General features: G+C 40.9%; 1 protein-coding gene and 1 pseudogene across 6 annotated transcripts in view; one reads left to right on the plus strand and one right to left on the minus strand.

The window, feature by feature from the left end:
- Window positions 1-206, minus strand: part of FBXO34 (F-box protein 34) — a 90,329-nt gene extending 90,123 nt beyond the window's left edge. For 3 of the 6 annotated variants that reach the window (XR_003912896.1, XR_003912897.1, XM_029950443.1), the window contains exon 1: window positions 69-206. The gene's annotated coding sequence lies outside the window, so the exon portion shown is untranslated. The remainder of the gene's footprint in view (window positions 1-68) is intronic. The other 3 variants (XM_029950446.1, XM_029950445.1, XM_029950447.1) reach the window with 2 other exon arrangements.
- Window positions 207-5,158: 4,952 nt separating this feature from the next.
- On the plus strand, window positions 5,159-6,668 carry LOC115300871 (annotated as a pseudogene).
- The last annotated feature ends 6,026 nt before the right edge of the window (window positions 6,669-12,694 follow it).

Raw genomic sequence — 12,694 nt, forward strand, 5'->3', positions numbered from 1 at the left:
GTGGCCGCCGCCGCCGAACCCCGACCGCGCTACCCTCAACTCCATGCCCCACCGCGGCCCGGACCCACCTGCGCTCCTGCCCCGGTCGGGGCCTGGCCCGGGGCTGCACACCCCGATGCGGCGGCAGCAGGAGGCCTGGCTCGCTCCCCACCGCTGAGGCGGACCGAGCGCCCAGCGCGGCGCGGCGGAGCCCAACGCTTGCCCCGAAACCCATTTGTTTGGCTAAAACGGCGTGACGTCACGCGCCAGCCCATTCGACGGTTGGCCAGGGGAGGGGCTGCGGTACCAGGGGGTTGCAGCGACCCCTGCCGGGAACTCTGCGGTACTTCGGTCGCTGGGGACGGGAAGAGTGAGGGACTTAAAAACGCTGAAGCATCTGCGAGCCCCCAAGTGGTGGAAAGAGTGAAAGCTGGAGGACGAGCTGTAGCGAAAGGAATCAAACCCTCAGGCTAACCAAAACGGTAGAAACGCCAGTGTTCTGTCCGTGGACATGAGCAGTTTATCAGCAGTTTATGGGTGCCTCTGGAGCTACAAATGGCATTAGATACTATTAGATATTCTCGTGGACTTGAGTTCCAATTTTGATTCGGCTACCAGCTTGGATTTCAGAGTTCGCATTTGTAAAAAAAGAAAGTACCTTTTAACTTTTTCTATGCAAATCATGACAGGAATACCTATCTACACAGCCACTTTCAAGGGTGACAATCTAAAAATGTGGTCTGTAGAAGTTTAGGAAGTTGTGAAGAAATACATAAAAGGTTTTCAATACTTTATTAATTTTTTGAGTACTTTGAAATCAGAGTGCCAGTGAGAAAACTTTTTATACCCAGGCTTTAAAATAATACTCGCTATTATTGTAAGAATAATTTTAACTGTATTATAAAACAGGACAATGAAGAAAAACTCCACACAAACACAGTCACTTTCAGCATCTGGTGTATTTTCCTTCAGACTTTTTGTCCCATGCATATTTATTTTACAATGCTGTCATCATAGAGTACACACAGACTTGGGTACTGCTTTTTCCTGTGTATAAGTATTTTTCACATTTGACATAGCTTCATAAGCATTTTAACATCTGAATAAAATTCTATTAAGTGGACATGGGAGATGTACTGAATTAATTTTCCATTCTTGGACATACTCCCTTCTCTTTTGACCATTACAATAAACTCACAGGACATACTCATGAATGTAAATTCTTAAAGATAAATATCCTGCAATGGAACCGCTAGGTAAAAGTGTATCAACACATTTATAGTTACTAATACAAACTGCCAAAATGATTTTTTAGGGGCACCTGGGTGGCTCAGTTAAGTGTCGACTTCAGCTCAGGTCATGATCTCATGCCTCCTGAGTTCGAGCCCTGCATGAGGTCTGTGCCTATAGCTCAGAGCCTGGGGCCTGCTTCAGATTCTGTGCTTCCCTGTCTCTCTCTCTGCCCCTCCCCTACTCACACTCTCTCTCTGTCTCACAAAAATAAATATTAAAAAATGATTTTTTAAAAGGTAGTACCAAGTTATACTTAATTTAGCAACTTTGATTTTAGCCAGCCCTTTAAAAAGTAGTTTGTCCAATTACAAAGGCTACTCTGGTAAAATACATATGTATAAAATCTTAAATATCAAAAAGTAACTGAAAGATTAAAAGAATAAAGAAAACAAATATTTCCCAAAATCTCACCACCAAGAAATAATCACTTCTCCATTTAGGCTTTTATCTATATACATAATTTTAATAAAAATTGGGGCAGGGGAGAATCTGGGTGGTTCAGTCAGTTAAGCATCAGACTCTTAATTTTGGCTCAGGATATGATCTCACAATTCATGAAATCAAGTCCCACGTCAGGCTCTGTGCTGACAGTATGGACCCTGCTTGGAATTCTCTCTCTGTCATATTTGACTCAAAGTTCTAAAACTTCAATCCATCCTTTCAAGTTCACCTCAAACACTGTCCTCTTGAAAACTTCTTGATTCCTTACAGGAATCAAAAAAATTAATTCCCCTCATTTTTTTCCTCTTTCCTTACAGCCTTTATTTTACTCCACACACATCTCACTTGAGTGTATTTTATACCTCTACTAGATTCTAAACTGCTGGAGTACAATGATTATATCCTAGTATCCATCAAAAGGTCTTATACTTGATATTGCTCAAATGTTTGATAATTATAACCATGTTAATCTGTACTTTCTCATGATGGTAGATAAGCATTATATCCATTTTACAATAGTGTCCACTACAGTTTATTAATATCTAACATTTATTGCATTTACAATGTTTGGCCTAGACACTATTCTGTGTATCACATACATTCTTTCATTTAATCAGAAAAACACTTCTGTGAGATGTTATTATAGATCAGGAAACTACGGTTTGAAGACTTAAACCACTTGACCAGGATTGCACGGAGCCAAACTTCGCAAAGACTATCTAGCATTTTTACCATATCACTGTATTGTTTGGGGGAATTTCAGATGAGTTAAAGACATTGTAACTACAAAGCACAACAGAGGTATCATTAAACTGAAATGACAGTGGTTTCCATGTGGATAGCACATCTTCATTGTCAAAAGTCCCGTTAGAGTCTAGGTGGTCTAACTCAATGTTTCTCAAACTGTCTATGGTTAAGGACCAATTTGGGTTTTTTTCTTAATACATTGTAAACTGATGGTTTTTTATTTTTTTTATTTTTTTTTAAATGTTTTATTTATTTTTGATACAGAGACAGAGCATGAGAGGGGGAGGGGCAGAGAGAGAAGGAGACACAGAACCGGAAGCAGGCTCCAGGCCCTGAACTAGCTGTCAGCACTGAGCCTGATGCGGGGCTTGAACCCACGAACGTGAGATCTGACTGGAGCCGAAGTCGGAGGCTTAACCGACTGAGCCACCCAGGCGCCCCAACTGATGGTTTTTTAAAATACAATAAAACTAGGAAACAAGAAAAATAAAAATTAAAAAAGACAAAAGCCCAAATTCTTTGTTATGAAACTTGGCACACATAAAATTACTCTATATAATTGCTAGTAAAGTTTCTAAAACTCTTACTCTCTATTTCTGTTCTCATCACAGACTAATTCTAAAGCTATCCAGTGGGGCCACACTTTGAATAGCACTAGTTTAGGATAAATAAGAGGAGGCTGTGGTGAAACCATTTTAGGCAAGTCTTTCCCTTGATTCTATTTCTCTGTTTACACAATGGGAATGACCCCCACAAAACAAAGCCACTGGAGCCAGTGCAGTGCATCAGGCTACAGACCTTGTAACAAGTTCTGAGGAGGGAGCTCCCCAAAAAGGCATCAGTGTGACACAGTGAGACCACAGGACTGGGAAGGAGCTGAAAGAGGAGCAAGACGAAAGTGGCCCAAGATGGCACAGCAGCAGCAAAATCCTAACTATATATAGTGTAGAACTTTGGTTATTCCAACAATGATTAAAACTTAATCATTTCAGGGGTGCCTGGGGGCCTCATTCAGTTAAGCATCCAACTTTGGCTCAGGTCATGGTCTTGCAGTTCATGGGTTCAAGCCCCGTGTCAGGCTCTGGTGCTGGAGTCTCCCTCTCTCTCTGCCCCTCCTTCACCTCAAAAATAAACATTTTTTAAAAACCTTTAAAAACTTAATCATCTCAAACCAAACATACTGAATCAAACGGGTTTGTTTGTATAGACACAGTTTCATTACTCCTGTCTGCTCAGAATAAAAACTGAGAAGCTTCCACTTATTCCTTAATAAGCCACTCCTACCTCCAAAGGAAAAACACCATCTCATCTTCCTCCACACCTCCAAACTCTTGATCCTCAACCTACATCCTCCACTGCAATGAAAAGGAAAGCAAGAGAAAGACTCCAGTGGACTTTGCATCTAGGTCCATCCTTACTGCAGAACTAGGTCACTGGGTGTGAAAATGCCCTTCCTACCTACTTAACTATTATTTTGAAGCTTAAATAATAAAAAAGAAGTGAAAGAACTTTCAGGTTTACCAAGTTAAAGGAATACACTTCAAGAGGCCGAGAAAAAGTCACTGGAAGCCTTGAGCCCCAACGCATGTATGTAGCGTGACAGTGGCCATGGGAGGCTGGGCAGAGGCTACTCGGCCCTGAGAAATAACTTTGTTCACTATAAATAGAAGAAGAACTAAAGAGAAACAGAAGGACAAAGGCAGCAAACTGCCAACAAATATGAGTATATCTCATAACTGAGATGTGGATTGTGAGGGACATAGAGTCAAAAAGTATTGAAATCAGAAAATCATAGTTCTTAGCCTTTATTTGTCTGTAGGACAAAGCCTTTCTCTTGCTTTCCTTTTCATTGCAGTGGAGGATGTAGGTTGAGGATCAAGAGTTTGGAGGTGTGGAGGAAGATGAGATGGTGTTTTTCTTTATTTGTCAAGACAAATAAAGGATATATTGATAGATACACAGATAATTTTTTTAATAATTTAATTTCTTCAAAAATGTCCTTTAGATTCACTGACTTTATGGTAACCTGCATGCTTATAAAAGGGAATAAAAGAAATGCAGGGTAATGACTGACAGCCTCCTCCAGTGAAATGGCAAAACCCAGTCAAGGTCCCAAGATCTCCTTTCCCTGTGATATTGCCCTTAGAAGCTTGCATTGTTTTCAGTGCCCTTTGACCTTTCAGATGATGGTTTCTTCAACACCAACCTAATTGTTCACAGCAATTTCCATGTGTATCCTACTTTTTTTTAAGAGAGAGAGAGAGATAAGGTGCAAATGAGTGAGGGCTGAGAAAGAGAGAGGGAGGGAGGGAGAGAGAGGGAGAGAGAATCCCATGACAGGTAGAGAAAGAGAGAAGCAGGGCTCACCCAAAGCAGGGCCTGAGCTTACCCAATGCAGGACTTGAACTCATGAACCATGAGATCATGACCTGAGCCTAAGTCAGATGCTTAACTGACAGAGCCACCCAGGTGCCCCATATGTATCCCACTTATTGATGCACATAAAAGAGGCAATCCCAAGTTCTTCACATTCTGATCATCATCATAAACACTTGGGTGGATTTGATACTGGGCCATAATGGTTTCCAAGTTTTACTAGAAATCTAAACCTAAGCAAGAGTGTCCATTCCTGATGCTCTTCTATTTTAAATCTCTAGGTAGGACTTCCAGTATTTGTGATTCAAGCTGCCAAAGCAAGATGGGTCAAAGTCAGAGTGGTGGTCAGGTTCTGGAAGTGGCAACAAGGATGACAGGGACAAGAAAAAGAAATACAAACCTCCTGTACCAACTAGAGTAGGGGAAAAGAAGAAGAAAACAAAAGGACCAATGCTGCCAGCAAGCTGCCACTGGTGACACCTCACACTCAGTGCCAGCTAAAATTACTGAAGTTAGAATGGAAGATGATGACCTCATGGAGAATGAATTCATTACAAATCAGGAACAAATGAAGACTTCAGAAAAAAAGCAAGAGAGGGAAAGATCAAAGATGGATGATTTGAGGGGGACCCCAATGTTGGTAAGAATGAAGGAAGAGATCATTGATGACAATCATGCCATTGTGTCTGCATCTGTGGGCTTAGAACACTACATCCACATTCTTTCCTTTCTAGACAGGGATCTGCTGGAACCAGGCTGCACAGTCCTGCTCAACCACAAGGTGCATGCCACCACAGGGGTATTCATAGATGACATGGATCCCTTGGTCACCATAATGAAGGTAAAAAAAGGCCCCCCAGGAAACCTATGCTGATATGAGGGGGCTGGACAACAAATCCAGGAAATTAAGGAATCTGTGGCGCTTCCTCTCACTCATCCTGCATATTATGAGCTCCCCAAGGTGGGGGTCCTTCTCTATGGTCCACCTGGCACAGGTAAAACCTTATTAGCCAAATCAGTAGTAAACCAAACCTCAGCCACCTTCTTAAGAGTGGTTGACTCTGAACTTACTCAGAAGTACCCAGGTGATTGGCCCAAACTCTTTCAGAAATTGTTTTAAGATGTGGAAGAACATGCACCATCCATTGTATTTATTGATGAAATTGATGCTATTGGAACAAAAAGATATGACTCAAATTCCAGTGGTAAAAGAGAAATTCAATGAGCAATGTTGGAATGGTTGGACCAGTTGGATGGATTTGATTCAAGGGGTGACATGAAACTTATCATGGCCACAAACCGAATAGAAACCTTGGGCCCAGCACTTATCAGACCAGGTCACGTTGACAGGAAAACTGAGCTCCCCCTGCCTGATGAAAGACTTTAAGAAGTTCATCTTTCAGATCCACACAAGCAGGATGACACTGGCCAATGATGTAACCCTGGACGACTTGATCATGGCTAAAGATGACCTGTCTGGGGCTGATGTCAAGACAATCTGCACAGAAGCTGGTCTGATGGCCTTGAGAGAAAATAGAATGAAACTAACAAATGAAGACTTCAGAAAGTCTAAAAAATATATTCTTTATTAAAAACAAGAAGGCACCCCTGAGGGGCTCTATCTGTAGCGACCATATTTGCCTTCAAGGAAGTGGTTGGGAGTGTCCCAATTCCTCAGAGGGAGGAGGTTGGGGAAGTTGCCCAGAGGAACTCATGTTCCAGTTGATCTTTCTTAGCAAAACCTCCTGTGCACCTTTTTGAGTGTGATGTGTAGGATGCCCACCAGGCTGCCTTCATCTGTTGGCCATGTGCAGACAGCCAGTCTCCCCCCAATAAAGTGAGCTCCTTCTCAAAAAAGTAAAATAATACAATACAATACAATAAAATCTCCATATAGTCCCTGGAACCCAAGTACTGAAGTTCAGCAGGAAACAATGAAAGCATTTTGTTAGCTCCTCTATCAAGTCATGCACTCTCTGTTTCATCTCAGGGCCTTTAGGTCTACTATCTCTCAGCCTAGAAGGTTCCTCTCCCTTCTCTGCAACTGGTTAGCCCTGACACAATCTTAGGTATTGGCTTAAAGTCTCCACAGAGCACTGGAGATGCCAGAATATATGTTTAGGAGGGACTTTGGAGGAAAAGGGAAATACGCTGGGAATTTAAAAGTCCATTTGCCTGGCAAGTCCCATTTTTGCTTAGATTTTATTTTCCTTTAGGGTGACATGGGGAGGTGGTTAAAGCCTCCTCAAATCAGAACTTCCCTACTCATTCTTTCACAAAATTTTGTAACAGTAATCGCTTTGTTTGTTTGTTTTTTAGAGAGAGAGAAAGAGTGTGGCCTAGGGAGAGGGGCAGAGGGACAGAGAAAGAAAGACTCTTAAGCCATTGCCACGCTTGGTGTGGAGCTGGATGCAGGGCTTGATCTTACAACCCTGGGATCATGACCTGAGCCGAAAGCAAGAGTCGGATGCTCAACTGACTGAGCCACCCAGGCACCTAGTTTTTTATTTATTATAACCCCTTGCAGAGGAGCTGCTTCAAAAGAATGGAGAGTGAGCTTTATTCATTACTATATTCTAATGCCAAGCCCTGTGCCTGACACTCAGATCTTACACATTTAGTAATGGTTCAGTGATTTCTTTTTAAATCCCAGAAATATTTTTCTGCAAGGGCAGCAGTGAGCTATGTTAACAATGGTTTAATTCCTACAGTTATGAAGAGATTTTTGGAAGTGAGGTAGAAAAAAATAGAGGGATCTTACTGCTCCTATAAGAATTTTTCTAGTAGGATTTTCCCCAGGAGATGTTCTCTCCACAGCCAGTGGAACAAGAAGAAAAGGAATCATCCAGAAAAGGCCATAGACCTACAGCCTGAACATACTCATGTGGGAACATCAGGGTTAAAGCCAGAGTTTGGGGCTTCTTAGAGAACCAGGAGGCCTAAGCTGTGCTGGAGAGACTAGAAGCCAAATAGCAATGCTGTCTTAAGGAATGGAAAGTAGGAAAAAATCACAAAAGGAGAATAGAGGTTTGCATCCCCCACAAATTATTGCAGCACAGAAGAAATTAAACTCAGCTGAGAATCATGCTATATTCCAAGTACAAAAACACAACAGGCAAAAGGAAAGCAGTTGATCACACACACACACACACACACACACACACACACACACACACACACATCCCCAAATCCATTAGTTCTTCTTCCTGATCTTACCATAAAATCAGAACTCCTCACTACAGCCCATTGTATAATTAGCTATGGTCTTCTTCCTCAATGTCTCTCCCCACCTTGTCTTGGCTGAAATGTTACTTTTTCAGAGAGCTTTCTCTCTAACTCTCCAATGCAGTATTTCAACCTTGTCACTTTCCTTGATAGTATTCATGCCTGACACACAAAAGGTCCTCAATAGATGGCTGCAGAATTATTAAAATGTTCACACTTTGACTTATCAAATGATTTAATCCAGGATGCAAGTGTACATCACCATGGATGACAAAAAGTCTTAAACATTAGATATAGGACCTGAGTTAAGGCAGAATCTTAGGGAATGATGCAAGAACATAACAAAAGTAGAAACATTTAAATCCTGTAGAACACATCCAACCAACCAATCATAATTTTGGTGCTTCAACAAATTATCCCTGGTTATATTTTTTAGATTACCAATTAACTATAAGGATATTTATATTATCAACTTGGCATTTAGGCATATTATCCACTTGGCATTTAGACAGGAACAGGCAGGGGCACCCGAGTGGCTCAGTTGTTTAAGTGTCTGCCTTTTGCTCAGGTCATGATCTCACAGTTTGTGAGTTTGATCCCCACATGGGGCTCTCTGCTGTCAGCACAGAGCCTGCTTCAGATCCTCTGTCCCCCCTCTCTCTGCCCCTGCCCCTCTCTCTCTCTCTCTCTCTCTCTTAAAAATAAACTTTAAAAATTGAAAAAAAAACTTTTAGGGGCGTCTGAGTGGCTCAGTTGGTTGAGCGGCCAGCTTCAGCTCAGGTCATGATCTCACAGTTCATGGTTTCAAGCCCTATGTCAGGATCTGTGCTGACAGCTAGCTCAGAGCCTGGAGCCTGCTTCAGATTCTGTGTCTCCCTCTCTCTTTGACCCTCCCCTGCTTGCACTGTCTCTCTCTGTCTCTCAAAAATAAATAAAAAACATTTAAAAATTTTAAAAAGACTTTTAGACAGTAACTAGCATTCTTTGAGTAATACCAGATAACTCATTCTTATATCGTTATTTTCATTTTTTAAAAATTTTTAAATGTTTGCTTATTTTTGAGAGACTGAGAGAGACAGAGCATGAGCAGGGGAGGGGCAGAGAGAAAGGGAGACATAATCCAAAGCAGGTTCCAGGCTCTGAGCTGTCAGCACAGAGCCCAATGCGGGGCTCGAACCCACGAACTCTGAGATCATGACCTGAGCCAAAGTTGGACACTTAACCAACTGAGCCACCCAGGCGCCCCATATCTTTCTTATTTTCAGTAAGTCCCTGATCTGTTTGTTGAAAAATGACAAGAAAAAAAATTGGGGGTTTGGAGGGGGCTCCCCGTCCACTGACTGCCGCTCAAATAGCAATTCCTTTTTTCTTCCTTGTTAACAGAATCCTGATATCAGACCTTCTTTGTGCTTCAGGGTTGGTGAGCCCAGACCCATGGAGTAAATTATGATTGACCTAAACCAGTGGTTCTATATGGGATGACTGATTGACTTTGTTTCCCGGGGTACACTGAGCAGTGTCTGGAGACAATGCTCATTGTCACATCTTGGGAGAAGTGCTATTGGCATCTAGTAGGGAAAGCCAAGAGATGCTGTTCAACATCCTACAATGTACAGTTCAGTGGTTCCCCCCCCCAACAAAGAATTATTTCTCCCAAAACACCAATAGTACCAAGGTCGAGGGACCTTGCTCTAAGGTAATCAGTGTGGTCCCAATCTCCTTGTCAGTGGTTTATTCAGGCATGGGTCTGTGATGCAAATCTAGCTAATAGAATACAATGGGAAATCTACAGAGATACTTCTGGAAAAGTATCTTTTCTTACCTTGAAAGGAAGATATTCATTTTCTGTTGAAATGCATTACTTTCCTAAGTAGAACCATATTTACAAACAATGAAAGAAAGAAACATACAAAAAGAAACCGTTCCTTATGCTGCTACATGTCACTGTGTCTGTATGTGGTTTCTGGTACTGTGATGGCAATCTTGGGATCATGAGAGTTGTTAGCTAAAGACAGCATAAGAAGATGGACAAGCAAGGAGGCAAAAGTAACCTACATCCTTGATGTCATCATTGCACCTCAGACTTACCTCCAGCCTTCCTGTTATAAGATAATCAATTCTATTACTATCTAAGTCGTTTATTTCATAGGACTTGCTAAAAACGTTAGAAAGTAGCTGAAAATATCTTCATACAAATATAAACATACATATATATTTACAAATATATATTTATTTACATACATATATTTGGGAAGGTGAAGACACTAACCTACTTATTTGGCAGCAAGCTCAACAATAGTCTGATAATAAAATAATTTTGTTTTACTATGCTGCCGGAATAATCTTAAACTAATAATATCAGAAGTTGACAAAAATTGGTGAGAACAGAAGCTTTATAAATGCACGTGTTTGTATTCTTTATATAAATGAATGGAAACTCGTGTGACTCTTGGATATCTTTAAGAAAATGACATTTTCCAATCATTGAAATTTAATTTGAGGGAGTCTGTCTGCATAAGACTAACTAGTCTTTCCTTATTCTTTCTAAGTTCTACACACCTAAATCACAGGCACCTGCTATAGAAAAAAAAAAAAAGAAGACTGCCTGGCTAAAATAACCTACTTACATCAGCTTGCTAAAATGGTCCAAGGGAGAGATTTTGCTCAGAACTGAGTTCTCTAAAAAAGCCACTAACTTATTCTGCAGTTTTAGGATTTGCTGACATTTTTCTACCAAGTATAGCTACACTTTTAATACCTAGTCTTGTTTGAAATATCAAAGACACTTTTCAAAAAAACAAGGACAGAGCTCAGCTACCAGAATTTCCGTGCATAAATCATTTGTTTGATCAATTAAATAGTATACTTGAGCCAGATTTTCACTGGAAAAGTGTACAGTGGTTTGGCTTCTTTGAATGCCCACTGTATGGGTTCTGTCACACCACCCCAGAATTTACTGTCACTCTAATAGAATCCCACTGATTTCTCACCACACCTCCCCTTCTTGTCTCTTTCTGAGACTGCTGAGCTATGTGTAATTTTGTGTGTGTGCCTTCAGCAAGATCTGAAGAGTAATATATATCCATATTATTATTAAAGTAAATTGACCCTGTTTTGTCTTTTCTCTAGATGTCCCTCAAATAAAGCCAAAGTGTGTTTTCCAAGTGGTACAGTGATGACCTTATAAAAGAAAGGAGCATCTGACTGGTCCTGCTTGTTCAGAGCTACTCCAGCGCCAACATTTTCACACTCAGATTACATGCTCCTTAAGACTCCATTGCTCCCATGGCTTTTGCCATCTGTTACTTTTACTGTTGCTGAACTTCTCTAGGTTTCTGTATGCTTCCCTCCTCTCTTTGCTCTCTGCCTCTACTATACTTACCATGTTTCTTGACTTGCTTGCCAAACAGCTTGACTTCTTTAATCACCACTAGCTAAAGAGAAGACTTCTCTTGGTAAGACTCCCCTTGAGCCACACATACTATCACTCAAGTCTCTGAGTACTGAATATAGGTTTGAATCCTGTCCCTTCCTCTTTTTTTAACATTTATTTATTTTGAGAGAGAGAGCATGAGCAAGGTAGGGGCAGAGAGAGAATCTCAAGCAGGCTCTGCACTGCTAGAGCAGAGCCCAACGTGGGGCTTGAACCAACAGACCACGAGATTATGACCTGAGATGAAATCAAGAGTCAGCTACTCAACTGGCTGAGCCACCCAGGCATCCTAGAATCCTATACCTTTCTGAGTCATCTTCATTCTTTGCTACTCAGAGGCTACTTTTGCATGGCAGCATGCAGTTATTGTTTTTAAACATTTGTAGTATCAGCAAAGCTGTAAACCTCCACTCTGAATAAAACCAATGTGTGATTGATATGTGTGGTAACAGTCCTATTCTTAAGTTCATTAAATACTTCTCAAAAATGTCATAAATGTGTTTTCACATATGTGCTGTTCTGTATATTGTCATATCTGATTCCCAATTTCCTGCTTTGAGGAGGAAGTTGTGTTTTGATAATAGAGGACCTGTTGGGACATCACAGAAAAAAAATGTTTTTCAAGCTTCAAAATTATTAGCTAAGTTTCTCTTTCTTCAAAGGCTATACAAAGCATAAAATGAATGAAACTGGTAATTTTCATTTTTTATGTTTCCACCATTGCTCTTATAGATGGGTAGCTATCAGGCTGTCCAGAGAAAAGGCAAAGCATGGTTCACACAAACATATTATCCGCCTACTACAATACCATCACCCCTGTGGCTTCTTCCCTTTTAAAAGTAAACAAAATTAATCATCCCCATCATGTATGAGCTCATGGTACTTTGTTCCACTTTTTCTATTGCACTTTAAACTTTTTAATGCAATTTATTAATAGAGCTTACCGTCTCCCTCTGTGAGCTCCTTAAGGCCACATACTACGGATGTATTGAATCATTAGAATAGATGAATGATCTGTGAGAACGATTTCAGTTACCATGTCAAATATTCATAGGGGAAACTTTTTTTCATTAAGTGAAATAATATTTGAACTGCCAAACTTGTCGATTTTAATAAGTGGAACTAATTTAAAGTGAATGGCTCTCTTAAATGGTCAGAACTCTGTGATCCTTCCCCAAGCAGTGAACTAGTCTTTGTGGC

This window comes from Suricata suricatta, chromosome 9, assembly GCF_006229205.1.
Source record: "Suricata suricatta isolate VVHF042 chromosome 9, meerkat_22Aug2017_6uvM2_HiC, whole genome shotgun sequence".
In the NCBI taxonomy this organism is placed as follows: Eukaryota; Metazoa; Chordata; class Mammalia; order Carnivora; family Herpestidae; genus Suricata; species Suricata suricatta.